Here is a 19861-nt window from a genome sequence, read left to right as displayed (position 1 = left end):
ATGTTCTGCTCAAAGAGTGCACTGTGATTCTTGCAGACCCACTGCACCAGAAGATCCTTCTTTTTCTCTGTGAAGCACACATCACAATGATGTCACTTTGTTTCCAGCTGCTGGTTCCCACCTGCTTGTTGCTCCATCATGATGACCAGTGTAGGTTCCAACCTCCCTGAGTGCTACTCCCATTCCCCTCCCCTCACCCTGCTCTGATTGCTCCACCAACTTTTTTTTCTTTCCCCCTCTGTCTCCTGTAGCTCAAGCATGCCATTCTCCTCTCACTCCATCTCCCTTCCCAGGCTACATTCCACCAACTCATGAATCACACTTCTCCAACTCTAATTCCAACACTTCTCCAACTCCAACACCAAAAAAACCTGCAATGCCTAATCCAGAACTTGCCTAACACCAACCAGCACTGAAAATCTGTAGAGGAAGAGGCTGCCTTTTATTTTGGTGGAAGGAGGGGTGTCCAAGAATCAGATGGGCATCTGTGCACCACCAATCACACCACAGATCAGACCAGATCACTTCTATCAACCAATAGGGAACACTGCAGCATTTTTCAAACTAGCACTGTTTTTTACCACTAGTTTTACCACTGTTTTCTGCATGTCGGTTTTAACGCCAGTTTTGGCATGCTTTTTGGGTTTACTATGGATTATTAGTACTAGTTTAATTTGCATACCATTTGTTTTTACTATCAAGCAAGGCCTTGTATTTTTAAAATTTGGTATTAAAAATCACCTCTAAAGTTTTTCCCCCATTTTGGTATGGGTTTTATTACATTGGCCCCTTCTTTTCTTATGGCATGAGCTGACTTCGATTCCTCGCTTTCTGCAGCTAAAAAAATCTATTTTTTTAATTGCTTATTTATACCAGGAACATGCAAGAAAATGAACAAATAACATAGACATGTAGCAGTACAGTGATACACAAAGTCTCTCTCCAATTTAACATAATCAGCTAATACATCCAAATACCCTATTCCATTCACGTTATGCTGTCGTTTTATAAGGTAGAGTAACTAGCCCAATATGAAGCCCAAACACAATTATAAAGGATTTATGGATTTATGCTGCAATGAATATGAACTCAATGTCAGCAATTTTTTGAAGGTATTTATGCCATTATGAAAGCGATGGAATTGTCTTCCAAAAGGTTGATATAGTAAAATGAGCTGCAAGCACTATTTGATCACACATTTCCCTCTGTGATTTATTGAAATAATAGGCCCCAGTATCACCAGCAAGGCATAAGTGACTGGAAGTGTTTCCAGGTTATTTAATTTATGAAAAAACAAGTGAGCATTGCCAAAAAAAAAAACAAGCCCAAAACATGAGAGATTTAAACTACTTTTATTAGAAAGTTTTTTATACACAGAGGAAAACACTTAAAAAATTACTTTTGAGCGTGGTAATGGAGGAAAAAACAGGGCACAATCACATTGCAAATGGCCTCTCTACCTGGGTAACATCAAGCTAGGTTGAGAGAACATTACACAAATCTCATCTTTGGGTGAGTTTCCTCACTCTGAGGGTCAATCAAATGTTCACAAGAGAGCACTTTTCTGTTCCTACGTCTCACATTGCATGTCAAAGTGGCCCCTAACCCCCTACACTAATACCTAAACTTCACCTTGAGTTACTAGGTGGGCCTCCCATAGAGATATAATACCTATCTAGGGTCAGGGGATTACAGCTAGGTTATTTATTTATTTATTTATTATTTTTATATACCGACATTCATCTCAATTGAGATATCACACCGGTTTACATTCAGGTACTGTAGGTATTTCCCTATCCCCAGAGGGCTTACAATCTAAGTTTTTGTACCTCTCTCTCCTCTCTCTCCTCTCTCTCTCTCTCAGCTTTGCAAAATGGTAAACCCACTCCTCTTTTTCGGATTTGCATCGCACCATATGATATGGTGCTATCACATGCGTTAACGACGCTTTTCACATGCGATAAGCCCTTAACACATGCGAAAATGCCTTAGTGCATTTTGATAAATGATGGGATGAGTTAGAAGTTTGCTAGTGACACAAGGCTATCCATCACAGTGTGTAAAAAAATATTCTCTTACACAAACACACATATACACTGTGCAGGTAAGTATAATGAGGTAGATCTTTAAAAAGTACGCAGGATTTTATAAGATACGTGCGTAGCCGCATGTATTTTATAAAATCCAGGGTCGGTGCGTTCAAGGCTGCGCAAAATTGGCAGCCTGCGTGCGCCAAGCCGCGCAGCCTGCCTCCGTTCCCTCCACGTCGCGCTACCTTCCCCTCACTTCCCCTATCTAATCCACCCCCCAGCCCTACCTAAATCCCCCCCACCTTTGCTGTACAAGTTACGCCCACCCCCGAACCATCGCCATGCTCCCGGACCTGCCTCGGACCGCCCCTTGACCCCCGGACATGCCCCCGAACACAACCCGGCCGGCTGACACACCTCCGGGCACGCCCCTTCCCGCCCCTTTTACAAAGCCCCAGGACTTACATGCATCCTGGGGCTTTGTGCGTGCCAGCGGCCTATGCAAAATAGGCATGCCGGCGCGCGAGTGCCCTGCACACGTAAATCCGGGAGGATTTACGCGCGCAGGGCTTTTAAGATCTACCCCAATATGTCTTGTAAGTTATATTTTTACTTCAGAATACTGTACTTTGAATGTTCTTTTACATGTAAAATTATCATAAATGCATAATTTTTAATTGTGTGTGTGGAGGATGTGACCGGGAAGGGGGGATGTATGATGTAAGTTGTGTCTGGTGTGCCTAATGTCCTTGCACCAGCCCTGGTAATAACACAGTAAATTCTGGCAGGAAAAAAAACACATCTTGCTCCTCCAGTTTGTTCAGTTCTCCTGTTTCCACTGCCAAGATGGAAAATGTGGAAGCTTGTGCCAGATTTTTATATCCCAACAACTTGTTGACTTTCTCCTTTGTAATGCACCCTCTTTGACTGAAGGGCATGCATGTTCCCCCCTTAGGTCCTATCAACATTTACCTTCCCCATTCCTACAGATAGTTTCTCCTTAGTCTACTTGCTTGAAAGTTCTTATCCCTTAGAAACGGGGAAAGCCATCGGGGCTTCCCTAGGACTCGGTGCGTGCAAGGTGCACAAGTGTGCACCCCGTTGCGCGTGCCGACCCTGGATTTTAGAACATGGGAGCGGCTGCGCGCACATGTTATAAAATTGGGTGTACATTTGTGCGCGCCGGGTAGTGCATACAAACGTAGGCCATGCATGCAGGTTATAAAATCTGCCCCTGAAATTTTAAATCATGCGCGCATTTGAAAAAATATGATTTAAAATATGCCTATCACACATAAACATGCTTCTAATTATAAAAAGTTACTTGAGCAAATCTACTTCGCTTATCTTCCGTAGGACTTTGCTGGCTTTAATGTGATTTTAATACATTCTCATACAAGGCACATTCCTAGCTTTTCCAATTTTCCACTAGTTTTCCCAGTCGATATCAAGGTCTTCCAGACCCTTCTGGTTTTTGATAATCATTTTATAAACTCTCTTGTATAAATCAAAAATTTATAAAGCAATTTAGAACCTCAGGAGCTGAAAACAGAGCATACTAACTAAGAAAAAAGAAACATTATGATTAATGCAGTTTCTATCTTTTATAGTCCTCAAATAGAATGTAAACATTATCCATCTCACTCTTACATTTATCTATAAATGCTCTTAACTGGATCGGCTCATAGAAAATGTACTTGTTATCTTTATATGTAAACATACATTTACATGGATATCTAATGGCTAATTGAATCCCCAATACTTTAGCTTCTTGTATCATACCCACAAATTGTTTTCTTCTAATCTGAGTGTCTTTTGTGACATCTGGATAAATCCATATTTTATGTCCTAAATATTTTTTTTTCACGATTACGAAGAAACAATTTCAAAATTAAATCCCTATCTATTTCATGAACAAAGGACACTAACAGAGTTCCCGTGTATTCAATTTGATCTTCATACGGAGTCTCTAAAAATACTGTCAGCTCTGATTCTAAGTTTACTTCTAGGCCTCTAGTGCCTATCTTATTCTCTTTATTAGGAGCATAGTAGATCTTTGAAAAAGAAGGAACTTTCTCAGGTGAAATTAGAAGTATATCTATTAAATATTTCTTGAATTGCTCCCTTGGCGAAATTAATTTCACACAGGGGAAATTCAATATTCTCAAATTGAGATCGCAATTTGTTTTCAATTTTTTCATAATTTCTTCTCATTAATTCATCTGATTTTATTAGATTTACCTGAACTTCTTTAACTGTTACCAATTGATCTGTAATCTCATTCAATTTTTTCTCATGTAAATTTGCCCGGGAATCAATGCTGTGTACTTTGTTTTGAGACAGATTAATAGCTTTTGTTAAAGATGATATTGATTTTTCCATTGTCATCAGAGCTTTCCATATAGAATCTAGTGTTATCACATTTGGTTGAACAATTTTCTCTACAGTGAGATCAGGTAATGCTACTCCTTCTTGGCAAACCTCTGAAATATTTTGGATTTCCTTTGCCAAGTTACCTTCAGACCCTTCTGATGATACCCCAATTCCCATGGAAGTCTTTTCAGGTTCTCCTTCTGCGTTCAGAGACCCACTAGCATTTAGCTGTTTCCCCTGAACAGTTCCTTGAAAATATACCAAGGTAGGGTGCGAAGGCGTTTGAGGAGCTCCGGGGCTTAAGGAGGTCTGATTGTCCTGGAGAGTAAGGTTATGCTCCTCACCTATACCCTCAGCGGACTTAGCACCCGGCGTTGAAACTGCGGCCGGGGTAAAAAAACCTTCAATTAATTGCTGCATGGGAACTGCCTGCGTAGGAGCAGAGGAATCCACACGCAGGCGTCCCTTGTGCTTAGTATGCGGCATATCAAACTTAAGAAAAAAAAGGGACCTACCAACCAAGCCTCAAGAAGCTCCTTTGGTCCTATGGAGACCGGATTCACGAGGAAATGATGTTATAAGATTTTCTTTTCTTTTCCTCTCCACCAACTCGAAACCGAGTCGAAATTAAGTCGCGCGCCCCTTTAACGGCGCGTGGCTTAAACGACACACCGGCGGACGCACGCGCCGCAGCAGCGTCGTTTTTATACAGCAGTCAGGTCCCTGAGAAGTGACGTTAGCAGAGGTGGGGGAGGGTCCGTTGGGGCCGGGAACCTCACCCCCCGGTAAGAAGGTCTTTTTTCCTCTCCTCTCCAATCTCCGACCCTTCTGGTTTTTCATCCTGCATGCACCTGGATTGCTCACCCTGTCCTGTAAGCCCTAAAACGTGAGAGCTACAGATATCCTCCTCATCAGGAGCAATAGTAAAGTTACATGGCTAAGAAGCCAATGCTCTTTGCAGCCTCTGGTTTTGGAATATGGAGTTATACACATAAGTGTTGTCCCCACCCTGGAAAGCCCATGATGCCCCACCCATGCCTTTCCCATGCCCCCCTCTTATTTTTGGTGCACACAGATACATTAGCATATAAATCACGGCTTTTAAAATCCATGTTGCTCGTGTGCAGCATGCATTTTTGCATGAGCAATGCTTTTAAAATAAACTTCATAACTTTTACATGCATAAAATGTATGTATGCACTTTGGCATACACAAGCATAAGTTAGGGGGAGGAGATGTGCATATTTTATAAACTGTGTGGTTCCCATCACAAATATATAAATTATGGGTGCAACTTTAAGAGCACTAACTAATGTTATACTATTTAAAATAACTCGTTCAATATATTCCATGTAGTAGGCTACCCCACCTCATCTCCACAAAGCATGGGGAAACAAAATATTTGTCTTAATCTGTCTTTCCTGGTCAAGAAATTTAAAAACAAAATAAAGAAAGACCTCCCTTTGAACATTTCTGTCTACAACTTTACCACTGCCAATAATTTATTTCAGTGTAGTAAGTTACCAAATGAAGAAGTAAAAGAACATGATTTTCTGGTTTGTTAATATGTTTCTACCCAGTATTCAACATGAAAAGGTATCAGCTTCTCAAGCTATTTGAAAAAGATCTTCAGTAACTCCCTAGGGAAAGACATCTTTGAATTTTTCAAAAACCTATTCCTGCTTTTGGTATGCTTTCTCTGCATGAAGCTTTCATCTTTGACCCTATGCAACAACATCTGACTTTTCTGATCAAATCAACCAAGTCAACGGCATATGATTCAGCGGGAAATGATTTTCTTTCTCTATGTCATCTGACTTATATCACACTATCATTGGAGGGGTTTTTTTTTCCAGATTCATCTACCTGTTACTATAAGGACTCTGAGGAATTTTCCAGTAATTCATTACAATGACCTTTGCCATCAGACTATGTTAAAAAAATTGCATTGATGTGTGATCTTGAATTCAAAAATGCAATAATCTATAACTACTACTACTACTACTTATCATTTCTATAGCACAATTATACAAACAGAGCATTGCAATATATCTATATATCTATATCTATATCTATTTAGATATAGATAGATAGATATAGATATAGATGTAAAAGAAATTCCCTGCTCTGTAAACCTTACAATCTATTCAAGACAGTCAAACAGGAAAAAAAAAATAGTAGAGTTAGGGACCTGTTCACTAAAGGTTTTCTCCCATAGGAATATTAACTTTCAAAGGGGAGCACAAGTGCACACTGAAGCATGTATCAGCACGCGCCCAGGGACGTGGCTATTTTATAACATGTGCACACATATGCATGCATGTTATAAAATATACTTGGCACATGCACATGTGCACCCAATTTTAAATGGGCATGCGCTTAGCTGCGCAAATCCCGTTTCTACCATGTAAGTCAAGGTATTTTATAATGGGTACACATCCACACCTTTACCAGTTTCACCAGTTCATTCACCATTTTGCCCAGATGAGAACTAGGTCCTCCATCCCCAATGGTTTTATAGTTTGAATTCTCCCCGGTTACCCCAGACCCTTTATATCCATCAGAAATGGCTGTTTTTTTTATTTTTTAAGTTACACCTCCTCCACAGCAGAAGTAAACGTATGCAACACTGAACCTGGGTGCCCTCAGGCATGTATTTACATACACATCTCTTGGCCCCACCCTGGAATGCCCATGCCCTATCCAGAGTATGCACATGCCTTGCCCCTTTTTGAATCTCTATGAGATCTGGATAAGTTTGAATATTGTCATTTATTTGTTTAAGATAACTGGATAAGTAGCCCTGTCCCCAAGATATCCCGCTATCTACTTAACCAGATAAATACTTATCCACCTAAATGGCAGCTGCTGAACATCGATAAGTCCCTATTTATAAGTTTAAGTAGTACTAAATTTTGACCTCACATAGGGCCAGATTTTAAAAGCCCTACGCGCACCAGACCTATTTTAAAAAGGCCCGGCGACACGTGTAAAGCCCCGGGATGCGTGTAAGTCCTGGGGCTTGCAAAAAGGGGTGGTCCAGGGGTGGGGCATTTGTGGGGAGGGGTGGGGTGGGGCCAGAGGGCTCCGACACAGCGGCCATTACCGTGTGCTGGCAGGCTGCCGGCGCGCGCAACTTGTGCCTGCCTGGAGACAGGCACAAAAGGTAAGATAAAAGTTGGGGGTATTAGAGTAGGGCTAGGGGAGGAAAGGTTAGGGGAAGGGGTGGGAAGGTCAGGCTAGGAGGGAGGGAATGGCAAAGGCAGCGCGGCTCAGCGTGCGCAAGGTGCACAATTATGCGCACGCATGTTATACAATCACGTGTCGATGTGTGCGCACCGGGTAGCGCATGCTCATAAATGAACTTGTGCAGCTTTTAAAATCTACCCCATAGTGTATAAAATATGGTTAAATAAAATAATATTACTCAAAAGTCAGAAATTTAACCAATCCTGCTTCATAAAATGAGGCACCCATGATCATTATACCTTCATAATACCTGCTGAGATGAAGATTTGCTGAAGGAACCATGTTCTCAAGGTCCTTTTAAAAGCCTTTGTGTCAAACATAACCTTCAAGTATTCAGGTACAATATTCCAAATAATTGGCCCTGCTATTGAAATTGCTGCTATATGGGTCAAGTGACACTGAACTAATCCAGCTGTAAAGTCTAAATATATGCAAGAAACGGCCCATATTTTCTCTCTAGCTTTTGACAGAGAAAGCTGTGTTTGTAAAAGCTCTCACAGAGTTAAAAAAAAAAGGCATAGCAAGTTTTGGATTTGTCACCGTAAAGGGCTGCTTCTGATTTTATCTCTGTTGTAGTGGTCTCATTCATTGTACCAGAAAGATAGAGGCAATAAACTGCTGCTGATTTTGATTGTTCTCTTCACTGGGGGAGGATCAGGGTAGGAGACAGTGTGGAGAATATAGCAGTGCTCATGATTTTTTTGTCTCTGGACAGTGAAATGAGCACAACACAGGGACAGACTGAAGAGGAATCTTGCCAGGCTACCAGTCTTTTGGATTTTGTTTAACTGTTTTTTTCTGGGTAGAGTCAGTCAGCATTGAGTGCATACAGCACATCACATTTACATTGTATATGTGTCTGTGGCATATACAATATCTGTGTCTGTGTCTGTGAGACAGACAATTCTCTTTACTGTTAGTTGTTAGTTACAATATCAATAAATAAATGCATTCATAATATCCAAATCCTGAGTAGTTAGCACATTTCAACAAATTCTATCATGTTAGGAAAATGGAGAGAAAGGAATGACAACCTTGACAATGGCAGAGGAATTGGAGTATATCTAGCCCAGTCAAGTAGCTGCAATAAAAAAGGAATTAATCCTGCCCCAAAATTGAAAAGAGACTTTTTTAGCCATAGAATGGCAAGTATAGAAGGCATTAGCAACTCAAGGCTGAAGCAGTTGAAATTTGGAGAGCATGTGACACTGCTACCTGTTCCTCTCCCTCGTGTTTTGGAGAAGAGAAAAAATGTGAGAGAGCAATCCAAAGTTTGAAATAGTAGGGTAGGAACAACAGAAATGTAATGCCTAAAACCAGCAGCATGAGCACACTTTTCTACTGTTACTGCTTCAAAGAAAATGAAGCAAGTCATCCTAATGAATGCAGAGTAGCAACTGAATAAGCAATAGAATGCAATTAAAATAGCATAACTGGCTTAAAAATAACAGCTACATTATTTAACTGCATTTCAAGGAGTTGTAGTTATTTTTTTCGCAGGGAAATCAGGATGCTGACGCATGTGTCGATGTTTCCAGGATGCCTCCTAAAGGGCAACATGGCCCAAAAGTAAACCCCCCCAACAAAGTATCAAAAATCCCACTGGAGTCTTGTGAGACCCTCACTCACCCCTTCCCTGCTCTCTCTAGAGGCAGCAAAGCCTAACACATTTTTTTTTATAAAAAAGATTTAATTTCAAAAGGCAATACCCCAACCCCTTACCAAACTGCTACCCTTTTCAAGCAAATGACTCCAGATTCCAAAACCTAACCCCCCCAGTTCAACTCCCCCCCAAGGAATCCAGCTCACCCAGGCTTCTGTCCATAGATTCAATCCGTTGTTTCTATGGGGCCTTTCTCCTCTTCCCCCTCCCCCTTACCAAGAAAATAGACATTGGTGTTCTAGAGGAGCCTCTGACCTCCCTTATGCCACCTGGACCACCACCTACCTCAAAGAAGAATCTGTGGTAGTCTAGTGGTGACCAGAAGTACCTCCTAGACTCAGTAAGCACCATCTTTTAAAATGCCATGGACTAACTTTTGCTCCATGACCTAATAGGGCTAAAAGTTGACTTGTACCATTTTTTCTTAGGTAGGGGAAGCTGGGGGGCAGGATGGGGAGTCCAGTGAATCCAGCAAAAATGGGAGGGGGGGGCCTGTGAAAGCCGGCAGCCATCACACCACCGTGGTGTTATCGCTGCCGGCTTTCGCACCCAATAGCGCCATCATGAAAGGTGGTGCTATTGGGCACGCTACTGGCGACGATAACGTTTCTTACCTTATCGCCGCCAGCAAAGACATCATGGAGTCCGCCCCGATTCCTCCCTTCATCGCCCCAACTCTGCCCCTAGCAAGCTATTGCACACAAAAAGGGACTTTTGGCATGCGATAGCAGCTTATCGAACACGATAAGCCTTAGAAAATGACATAATCGGTGAGGTAATGAGTGCCTAGGTGGATATGAAGGAGATCTGAGCCAGAGGCTGTCTGTCGACCAGGATCATCAAAAACTGTCTGGAAGAGGTCCAAGAATCCCTGAAGGTCCCATAAGATGGGGTCTGACTGCTTCCACAAAGGAAAGTCCATGCTAAAGCATTGCCATTCAAGAGAGAGAGGATGTATGTGGTCTTAATGGCATCATCTGGAAACAGTGCAGATTGAAGACAGAAATCAGGTTGCACTGATTCAGGAAGCCCTGGCAGAGTAGGGGTTCCTGGAGTAGCAGGAAGGAGCAGGAAGTAGTATGACATGGTGCATAGTTGATGCAGGGACCATATAACCTGGAGCAAGAGGAATTGGTAAGCCTGCCCCGACTGTGGAGTCAAGACGAGTGCTAAAGCATTCCATGGAAGCCACTACTGTTTCCAGGACTTTCTGTTTCTCCAGAATCTTCTGGGCCGAACCCAGAATGGCCTGTAGGATGGACGCCTTCACTGGATCCATGGCTTTGGCAAACTGTTATGCTAGTGGACCCTTGGGCCAAGGGGGAATTGATACTACCTGTGGGGAGGAGCTGCCAAGGCCCCACCATCAGTAGGTGAGGCTGAAGAGGAGCAGAGACTCCACTGGAGCTTCACCACTATCAGCCCACGTTCCCCTTAGGTTCAGCCCTCAGGCGCCGGGGCTGACTGGACTTACGTGGGATCTCTGCAGTGATGGAAGCCCTGGAGAAGGAGAGGTGCTGCAGAGTAGGCAAAGTCTGAGAACAGGCAGCAGAGTGAGGGAGCAGGTCGTAGGTGAGGGTCAAGGCAGGCGGTGTTTCTCGTGATCAGGTTCCAGATGAGGGTTGAGGCAGCTGGTGTATCTCCTGGTCGGGTTCCAGGTGAGGGTCAAGGCAGGTGGCATATCTTGTGGTCAGTATCCAGTCTGCGGTCAAAGCTGAGGTGATTCAAGAGAATGAGGGAGGAGACAAGGAACTCAGGAACTCAGGCAGCAACACGCAGGCGAGGGGCGAGGAGACCTGTTGCCAAGGCAAAGGCTAGAAGCAGGATCCAGCCTTATATATTGTCTCAGGGATGATGTCATCTGAGAGGGCCAGCAGCACTTCCCGTCATGGGCCCTTTAAATGACCAAGGAAGGCGCATGCGCACATTTAGAGGGGGGATCCCTTGCCGAAGGAGATTGTTGGCGTCCCAGCCACGGAGAGAGGAGGCTGGCAGCGTTGGTTGAGCTCATGTCAGGCTGGCGGGCAGTGGCCAAAGGCAGCGCCGTGCGTTGGCAGTGGCTTCCCGCCATTGCCAAGGAACCCAGGCCCAAACCTGCCGCGGAATCGGCATCGGGTAAGGGAAGCCAGCCGCGGGACTCCATGGCTGGCAAACGCAACAGTAAAGTTACTTGGCTAACAAGCCACTGCAGGCTGCAGACTCCAGTTTTATAATGTGGAGTTACGTGTGTAATAGTTGGCCCCTCCCTGGAATGCCCATGCCATTCCCCTTGTCCTCCTCTTTATTTTTTTGCTTGTGCATGTGCATATATGTCATAAATCATGACTTTTAAAATCTGTGTTGCTCACGCACTGCCCACATACTTGCATATGTAGGCATTTTAGTGTGAGAAACAGTTTTAAACTTGACCTCTAAAAGTACATGCTTATTTTTGGTTTTGCACACTCATTATACTGGAACAAAAAACGGCAGTGTAAGGGCATTCTGGGGTGGGGTCAAGGAGTATGCATGAAAGTTGGTATTTTCTCAGAGAAATAGACATATAAATTATCATACTTATACATGCAGTTTTACATCTGCTAATTGACTAGCGTAAGTGAAATCGGATTTGTCTGTTGTCTGCAATTTTTGGAAGGCATCCCTAGGTGAACTAGTAGGGGTTCAAGGTGAAATGCTAGTGGTTCTAGGTGAACCGAAGATGAAATGGGGTGGAGGTATCGATGAACTGGTGATTTCAAGTTTGTGTGCAAGTATTTTCAAAATGGTATATGTGCTAACTTTATAAAATACCTGCTTGTGACAGGGGCCGGCCAATGGCACTGATGCCCTGTCACATGGTAAGGGCAAAGGGCCATCGGCGCCATTTTTATTAGTGGCAGCCGATGGCTCGAGAGCGGGAGATGGCTCCCTGGACTCCCACTGGACCACCAGGCACTTGTAAAAAGTTTTTTTTGGGGGGGGGGTTTGGGAGGGTGGGCGAAGCTAAGGGATTAGTTTTAAAGGGTCAGGTGGGTTTTTTTGTTTATCAGCTCGGGCGCAGCTGATAAACAAAACTGAGATCGGGCCGCACAAAAAAAAAATTAACGATGTGAATCGGAACCAGAATCGGAACCGATTCCGGTTCTGATTCACATCTCTAATAAAAACTGAGATGGGGCAGGGAATCAGCAGCAACAACATACTCACTATAAAATCTGAGATGGGGCAGGGAATCAGCAGCAACAACATACTCACTATAAAAACTGAGATGGGAAAGGGCTCTAGCTGCAACAACATACTCACTATAAATACTGAGATGGGGCAGGGAATCAGCAGCAGCAACATACACACTATATAAACCCACCCAACCCTTTAAAGCTGATCCCTTAGCTTTGCCCACCCTCCCAAACCCTCCCAAACTTTTTACAAGTACCTGGTGGTCCAGTGGGAGTCCCTGGAGCGATCTCCCGTTCTCGGGGCGTCGGCTGCCACTAATCAAAATGGCGCCGATGGCCCTTTGCCCTTACCAAGTGACAGGGTATCCGTGCCATTGGCCGGCCCCTGTCACATGGTAGGAGCACTGGATGGCCTGCGCCATTTTTAAAGATGGTGCTGGCTGTCCATTACTCCATTGACCGTCCATTACCGATTTCGGTTCCGATTCACATCTCTAATAAAAACTGGGATGCGGCAGGGAATCAGCAGCAACAACATTCTCACTATAAAAACTGAGATGAGGCAGGGAATCAGCAGCAACAACATACTCACTATAAAAACAGAGATGGGGCAGGGAATCAGCAGCAACAACAACATACTCACTATAAAAACTGAGATGGGGCAGGGAATCAGCAGCAGCACCATACTCACTATAAAAACTGAGATGGGGCAGGGAATCAGCAGCAACAACATGGTCACTATAGAAAACTGAGATGGGGCAGGGAATCAGCAGCAACAACATACTCACTATAAAAACTGAGATGGAGCAGGGAATCAGCAGCAGCAACATACTCACTCTAAAAACTGAGATGGGGCAGGGAATCAGCAGCAGCAACATACTCACTATAAAAACTGAGATGGGGCAGGGAATCAGCAGCAACAACATACTCACTATAGAAAACTGAGATGGGGCAGGGAATCACCAGCAACAACATACTCACTATAAAAACTAAGATGGGGCATGGAATCAGCAGCAACAACATACTCAGTATAAAAACTGAGATAGGGCAGGGAATGAGCAGCAACAACATACTCACTATAAAAACTGAGATGGAGCAGGGAATCGGCAGCAACAACATACTCACTACAAAGTCTGAGATGGGGCAGGGAATCAGCAGCAACAACATACTCACTATAAAAACTAAGATGGGGCATGGAATCAGCAGCAACAACATACTCAGTATAAAAACTGAGATAGGGCAGGGAATGAGCAGCAACAACATACTCACTATAAAAACTGAGATGGGGCAGGGAATCAGCAGCAACCATATATTCACTATAAAAACAGAGATGGGGCAGGGAATCAGCAGCAACAACATGCTCACTATAAAATCTGAGATGGGGCAGGGAATCAGCAGCAACAACATACTCACTATAAAAACTGAGATAGGGCAGGGAATCAGCAGCAACAACATTCTCACTATAGAAACTTAGATGGAGCAGGGAATCAGCAACAACAACATACTCACTATAAAAACTGAGATGGGGCTTGCAGCAGAAGCAGCAATATCCACACCATAAAAAGCTAAGATGGAACAAGGCAACAGCAGCAACCCCACTGGCATCAATGCTGCCAAGTGCTGAAAGAGAGGCAGGGCCGAAGCAGTAGGAGCAGAAGAATTAACAGTGCCCTAAGGGCTGAATGTTGACAAGGATTTTCACATGTAAAAGTAGCCTATAGCTAGGCAATATTCAAAAGCCCATTTGTGTGCATAAAGTCTTTTGAAAATTCCTGCCTTATGGAGTTAATTTTCAAAGGAGCTACGCACGTAAGAGTATCCATTTTCAAAAGCCTATTTCCACGCATAAAATTCATTTTTCCACGTGTAAAACTTTTTGAAGATTCAGCCGTGAGGCAATGAGAGGCATCAGTTTCCCAAGGCACAGAGAAAGGTACAGAGCAACAGCAGCCTTGGTTTCATTGCCCCAAGACACTGAGAGAGGGGCCCTGCTGGGAGGAACTTCATGCTGCTGGATTCTCTCTGATAGGATACTTCTATCAATGAGCTTTCATTTCTGGAATCCAACTGACTGGGGGCACTGCTATGAGGAAACTCATTCTGCTGACGGCGGCACTGCTGCTGGGAGGAAGCTCATGCTGCTGACAGGGGTCAGGACTAGGACGATGCTCATGCCTTTGACCTCCCACTGATGGGCAGACTGATGTGGGGAAACTCACACTCTGACAGGAGCACTTCTGGGAGGAAGCTCATGCTGCTGACAGAGGGGCTGATGTGGTGAAGGTGCAGGTTTATTGCTACCATTCTAAATTTTAACTACCATAGCTGATTTTGCAGAGTGTGCAGTAGTTTAAAAACGTGTCCTAATCAACAGCAGTGCACTGAAATGGTAGTCAAATTTACATCTTTGCTAAAACGGTAGTAAATTATAAGGTTTTTTAAATTTCAGGCATTAGTGAAAGAGGTTAAGTTTAACTCACATCTCTAACAACTGAAGTAAAAGAAAAAAAACCAAAACAAAAAATAAAGATTTTCTGGCTGAGTATTCTGCATCTAGGACCCCGAGTCTGTGAGCCTCCAACCCTGGACCCTGAGGCCTGAGACCCTACGGCATAGGACCCACTGACCAGGGACTCTCCGACCCAGGGCTCATGAGACAAAAATCTTCTAAACCAGGATCCCAAGCTAGAAAGCCTATATTTTGGGACCCACTGGTGCTGCCCTGCCCATTTCTTGATGCTCTGGGGTATTGCTGCTGCTGCTGCCTACCTGTAGAAGTCATAAAAATCTAATGGAAAACAAACTACAATGATATAGGCAAAAATATAGCATAAATGACTTCCCTCTGTTGGTTTTAAGGGAAGCAAAATGACATAAACAACAGGAACAATGTTTCATTAGTTTTTTTTTATATCATTTTGGATGGGAAACAACATAAAACCATACCACAAATACTGCATCAATTATATTTTCTTGTCATTTTTAAACAAGAGCAGATTCATAAGAACACTTTGAAATTATTATTAGAAAACAAGCCACAAACTCTGTAGTACAGTGACAGTCCATTTATTTTACAATTTTATTTTAGAATTTCAGGCATAGAAGTACTGACATTAAAATTTAATACAGATTTATATTGGCCCTGTTCACTGTTGCCACTTTTTGGATAAATAAGCTGTGCGTGTCGCATTGGCGAGCACAGGTATGCGATATTGCCGATGTTCAGAGGCAATAAACTGCCCTTAAAAATGAACAGTTTAAGCATAGAACCATGTAGAAGGTATATTATGAATATTATGCAATTGTAATGCCATAATAACTAGTTTATAGCTGATCTAGATGCATAGAATGTGTTTATGTATGTCCATTTGCACTTAATACCCTAGTTACGGTTATATTATTTATGGGTTGTTGTTTTCTTTATATTGTAAACATTTTTACTGTATACCAAAAGTTTGTAAATGAAGAGTTTAATAATATAAATATATATATATATATAATACTAATTTAATTCAATAACAGATAGTAAACATACTGAATATCTGCAACACTGGATGCCAACATAAACTCTTTGAGATGAGCAGCATTGTCACTGTAGAATAAAAGAGTGAGAACCAGACTGAAAACTCAATCTGAACATCAGAAACAGGCCATTCTGGTATTTCAGAAAGCATTGTAGTGACTCAAAAGTTGAAAAGCATATGTTCTTAGCTTTGCACAAAGGCATGTTTCGTGACTGTCTGGAAGTAGGCTGCATGACCAGAGAACAGAATTCAAAATTTGTCAGGTTGATGGAGCATGCAAGGAAGACTCTGGCTGTGCACAGTAAAGGTTTTACTTAAGCTGTTCTGTGGATGGATATGGATATTAATGGGATGCATGGGTAGAGTGTTGGTCATAAGTGGTGAGTGTGAGACAGTGGGTGTGTACGTGAGTGGATAGCAGGAGTCTTACAGATACATTTTCAAAAATGTACGCACGGAAAAATGAGCATATACACACATAAGTAGCCTCTGCTGGCATATTCTGTATTTCATAAAAATAGAAAATATGCATGCAAATATTCACTTTTGCGTCCACATAGATGCGCGTAAAAAAGGAGCAGTCTATGGGCATTCCGTGGCAGGGCCAACACTTATGCCCATAAGTTGCTATTTTAAAAGCCATGCATGAACATTTGTGAACATGCTTGTGTATTTTTACAGCTGCTAATTATCTGGCGTAAGTGATATTAAACGTGTTTATTGTGTAGTATTGACTGGGTGGGAGGTCTGAGTGAACTGGGGGTGGGGGGATTCAGGCTGAAGAGCCAGGAGGGACTCAATGACCTGGGGAAGGACTGGGTGAAGTGGTGGACTAATTGGTAAAGCTGGTAATTTCTTTCATGTAAATAGGTAAAAATTCACTGGTATTTATTTGTTTGTTTGTTTGTTTGTTTGTTTTTATATACCAACATTCAATATGGAATATCGCATCGGTTTACATGGTAACTCGTAGGATAATTTGACAACAGGTCATATTATCTTTACATCATAACAGCATATACGTAAAACTATGCATGGCCATATACACACGTGTATGCCCCTCGCTTTTCCAGCTTATCCGGCTATGCAAGATAGCCATGATAAATCTAAAATAAAAGTGTTATTTATCAAGATAAATTCAAATATGTTCATCTAAGTAGTGGCAAAAGTGCTAATTAGCTGGATAAGTCAGAATTTAGAAGGATAAGTACCTGCAAATTATATACCTGTGTATTTGTACTTTTAGTTTTAAGGGGATACATGGATAGATTTTATTTGCGTTACTTAGATGCATTTATCCCCAGTAAATCGGCTTTTACATGTGCAAGTCAGGAGTTTATAACATATGCATAGCAATGAAATAATCAGTTGAACCAATTATGATGTCACATTGGCAGTTTGTAAAATAGCAACGTCTGCATGTGACTGTTGGCCCCTCCCTGGAATGGCCCTGGCCCACCCCTTTTTTACATGTGCAAGTTTATTTGTGGTCCCTGATATACACGTGAATGCTGCGGGTTATAAATAGCTTTTAGTAGCGTACGTGCTGTTTTACACGCACAGGGTTGTTTTTTTATGTGTGCCTCTTTTGAAAATTCACCTCCCTGTGTACAAGCACATGAGTGGGGTGCATGTTTATGACTGAGTAGATAGGGTTTAAGTGAGGGTGTCAGAGGTGTGTGTGGCTGTGTGTGTGAATGTGAGTGACTGTGTAGGCAGTGATTGACTGCTTAGGGTGTGTAAATTGGATTGGATGTGTGTGTGTGTGTGTGTGTGTGTGTGTGTGTGCGCGCGTGAGTAAGTGGTCTAGTGCAGGGGTAACACCGGTCCGCGGACAGGACCAGGCCATTGGGAGATTTTTGCCAGTCAGCGGCACTGCCTCAGACCAGCACTAAACACTATGGGGTGGATGCTGCCCGCCTCCCAGGGCCGGTGATAAGAAGATCAGCAGGGCCGTGGTGGAGCTCACGTCACCACGGCCTGAAGAAAAGGTTGCGTCTAAACGTGCAGGTGCTCTTCCTCCTTCCTGCCCGCGTGGCCCCGGAAGAAAAATGTTGCCGGAGCCGCGCGGGCAGGAAGGAGGAGGAGCATCAGCCGCGTACAGAAGAGGAGCAGCACGGGCCGAGAAGACCAGGGCCGCTGCAGAGCCCATCCTGTGGCGACCCATAAAGAAGAGGTCCAGAGGTGAGATGGAGAGGCTGAGGGACTATAAAGTGTGTATGTGTGCGTGTATGAGATGAGTTGAGAGATTGTGTGTGAGAGTGAGTTGAGAGACTGTGTGTGGGAGTGAAGACCTGAATGTTTGCAGAGACAGCATGTGAGATCCTCTGTGTGTGTGAGAGAGAGAGCCTGTGTGTGTGATAGTGAGAGCCTGTGCTTGAGCAAGACAGCATGTGGGAGTGAGAGAGAGCCTGTGTGTGTGAGAGTCAGACAGCATGTGCCAGTGAGAGACTGTGTATGAATGATTGTATTAGAGAGAGCATGTGAAAGTGAGAGCCTGTGTGTGTGTGTGTGTGTGTGTGTGTGTATGTGTGTAAGAGAGAGAGAAAGCATGTGAGAATGAGAACCTGACTGTGTGTTTGAGGGAAGAAGACAGATGGAGAGAAAAGAAATAGAAAAAAGACAATATAAAAGGAATTGGCAAAAAAATAAGAAAGGGAAGGTGGAAAAAAAAGCATGTGACCAACCAATTAGAAAACTAAGATCAGACAGCAAAGGTAAAAAAAAATAAATAAATTACTTTTTACTGATTGGCACATGTGATCTTTGGGAATGTGCAAGAGTAGCACTTTCTCTATGCAGATCTCACAATGTACGAAATCAGCATGGAGGAGCTGGAAGCCCACGGGTCCTGCACAGAAGAGGCAGCAGAATGGGCTTCAGTGCCAGTAGCAACAATCAGCACCTCCCCAATAGCCATGCGGCAGCAGTGACAGTGGCAGCAGAAGAATGAGTCTCTGAGGTTGCTGGCAAAAGAAAGAGAGGGGGTCTCTGCCTTTAGGGGCGGATTTTCAGAGCCCTGCTCGCCTAAATCCGCCCAAATCCGGGCGGATTTAGGCGAGCAGGGCCCTGCGCGCCGGTGAGCCTATTTTACATAGGCCTACCGGCACGCGCAGAGCCCCGGGACTCACGTAAGTCCCAGTGTTCTCCGAGGGGGGCGTGTCGGGGGCGGGCCCGGTTGTCGCAGCGTTTAGGGGGCGTGTCGGCAGAGTTTTGGGGGTGGGTACGGGGGCGTGGCTACGGCCCGGGGCGGTCCGGGGCGTGGCCGCGCCCTCCGTACCCGCCCCCAGGTCGCGTCCCGGCGCGCAAGAGGCCCGCTGGCGCGCGGGGATTTACGCCTCCCTCTGGGAGGCGTAAATCCCCCGACAAAGGTAAGGGGGGGGCTTAGACAGGGCCGGGTGGGTGGGTTAGGTAGGGGAAGGGAGGGGAAGGTGAGGGGAGGGCAAAAGGAAGTTCCCTCCGAGGCCGCTCCGATTTCGGAGCGGCCTCGGAGGGAACGGGGGTAGGCTGTGCGGCTCGGCGCGCGCCGGCTATACAAAATCAATAGCCTTGCGCGCGCCGATCCAGGTTTTTAGCAGATACGCGCGGCTCCGCGCGTATCTACTAAAATCCAGCTTACTTTTGCTTGCGCCTGATGCGTCAGAAAAAGTAGGCCAATTCGCGCTATTTGAAAATCTACCCCTTAGTGTGTGCATGTGTATGAATGGGAGTCTGCCTGGGGGTGTATGTGTGTGAATGCATGGGTGCCTGCCTGAGGGTTTGTCTGTGTATGAGAATGAATGGGTGTCTTCCTGGGGTTTGTATGTGTGAGAATAGGTGCCTACCTGTGTGTGGTGTATGTGTGTGTGTGAGAATAAATCGGTGCCT

This window comes from Rhinatrema bivittatum, chromosome 2, assembly GCF_901001135.1.
Source record: "Rhinatrema bivittatum chromosome 2, aRhiBiv1.1, whole genome shotgun sequence".
NCBI classification, from domain to species: Eukaryota; Metazoa; Chordata; class Amphibia; order Gymnophiona; family Rhinatrematidae; genus Rhinatrema; species Rhinatrema bivittatum.
The sequence above is the reverse complement of the archived record's forward strand: the minus strand, read 5'-3'. Positions refer to the sequence as shown.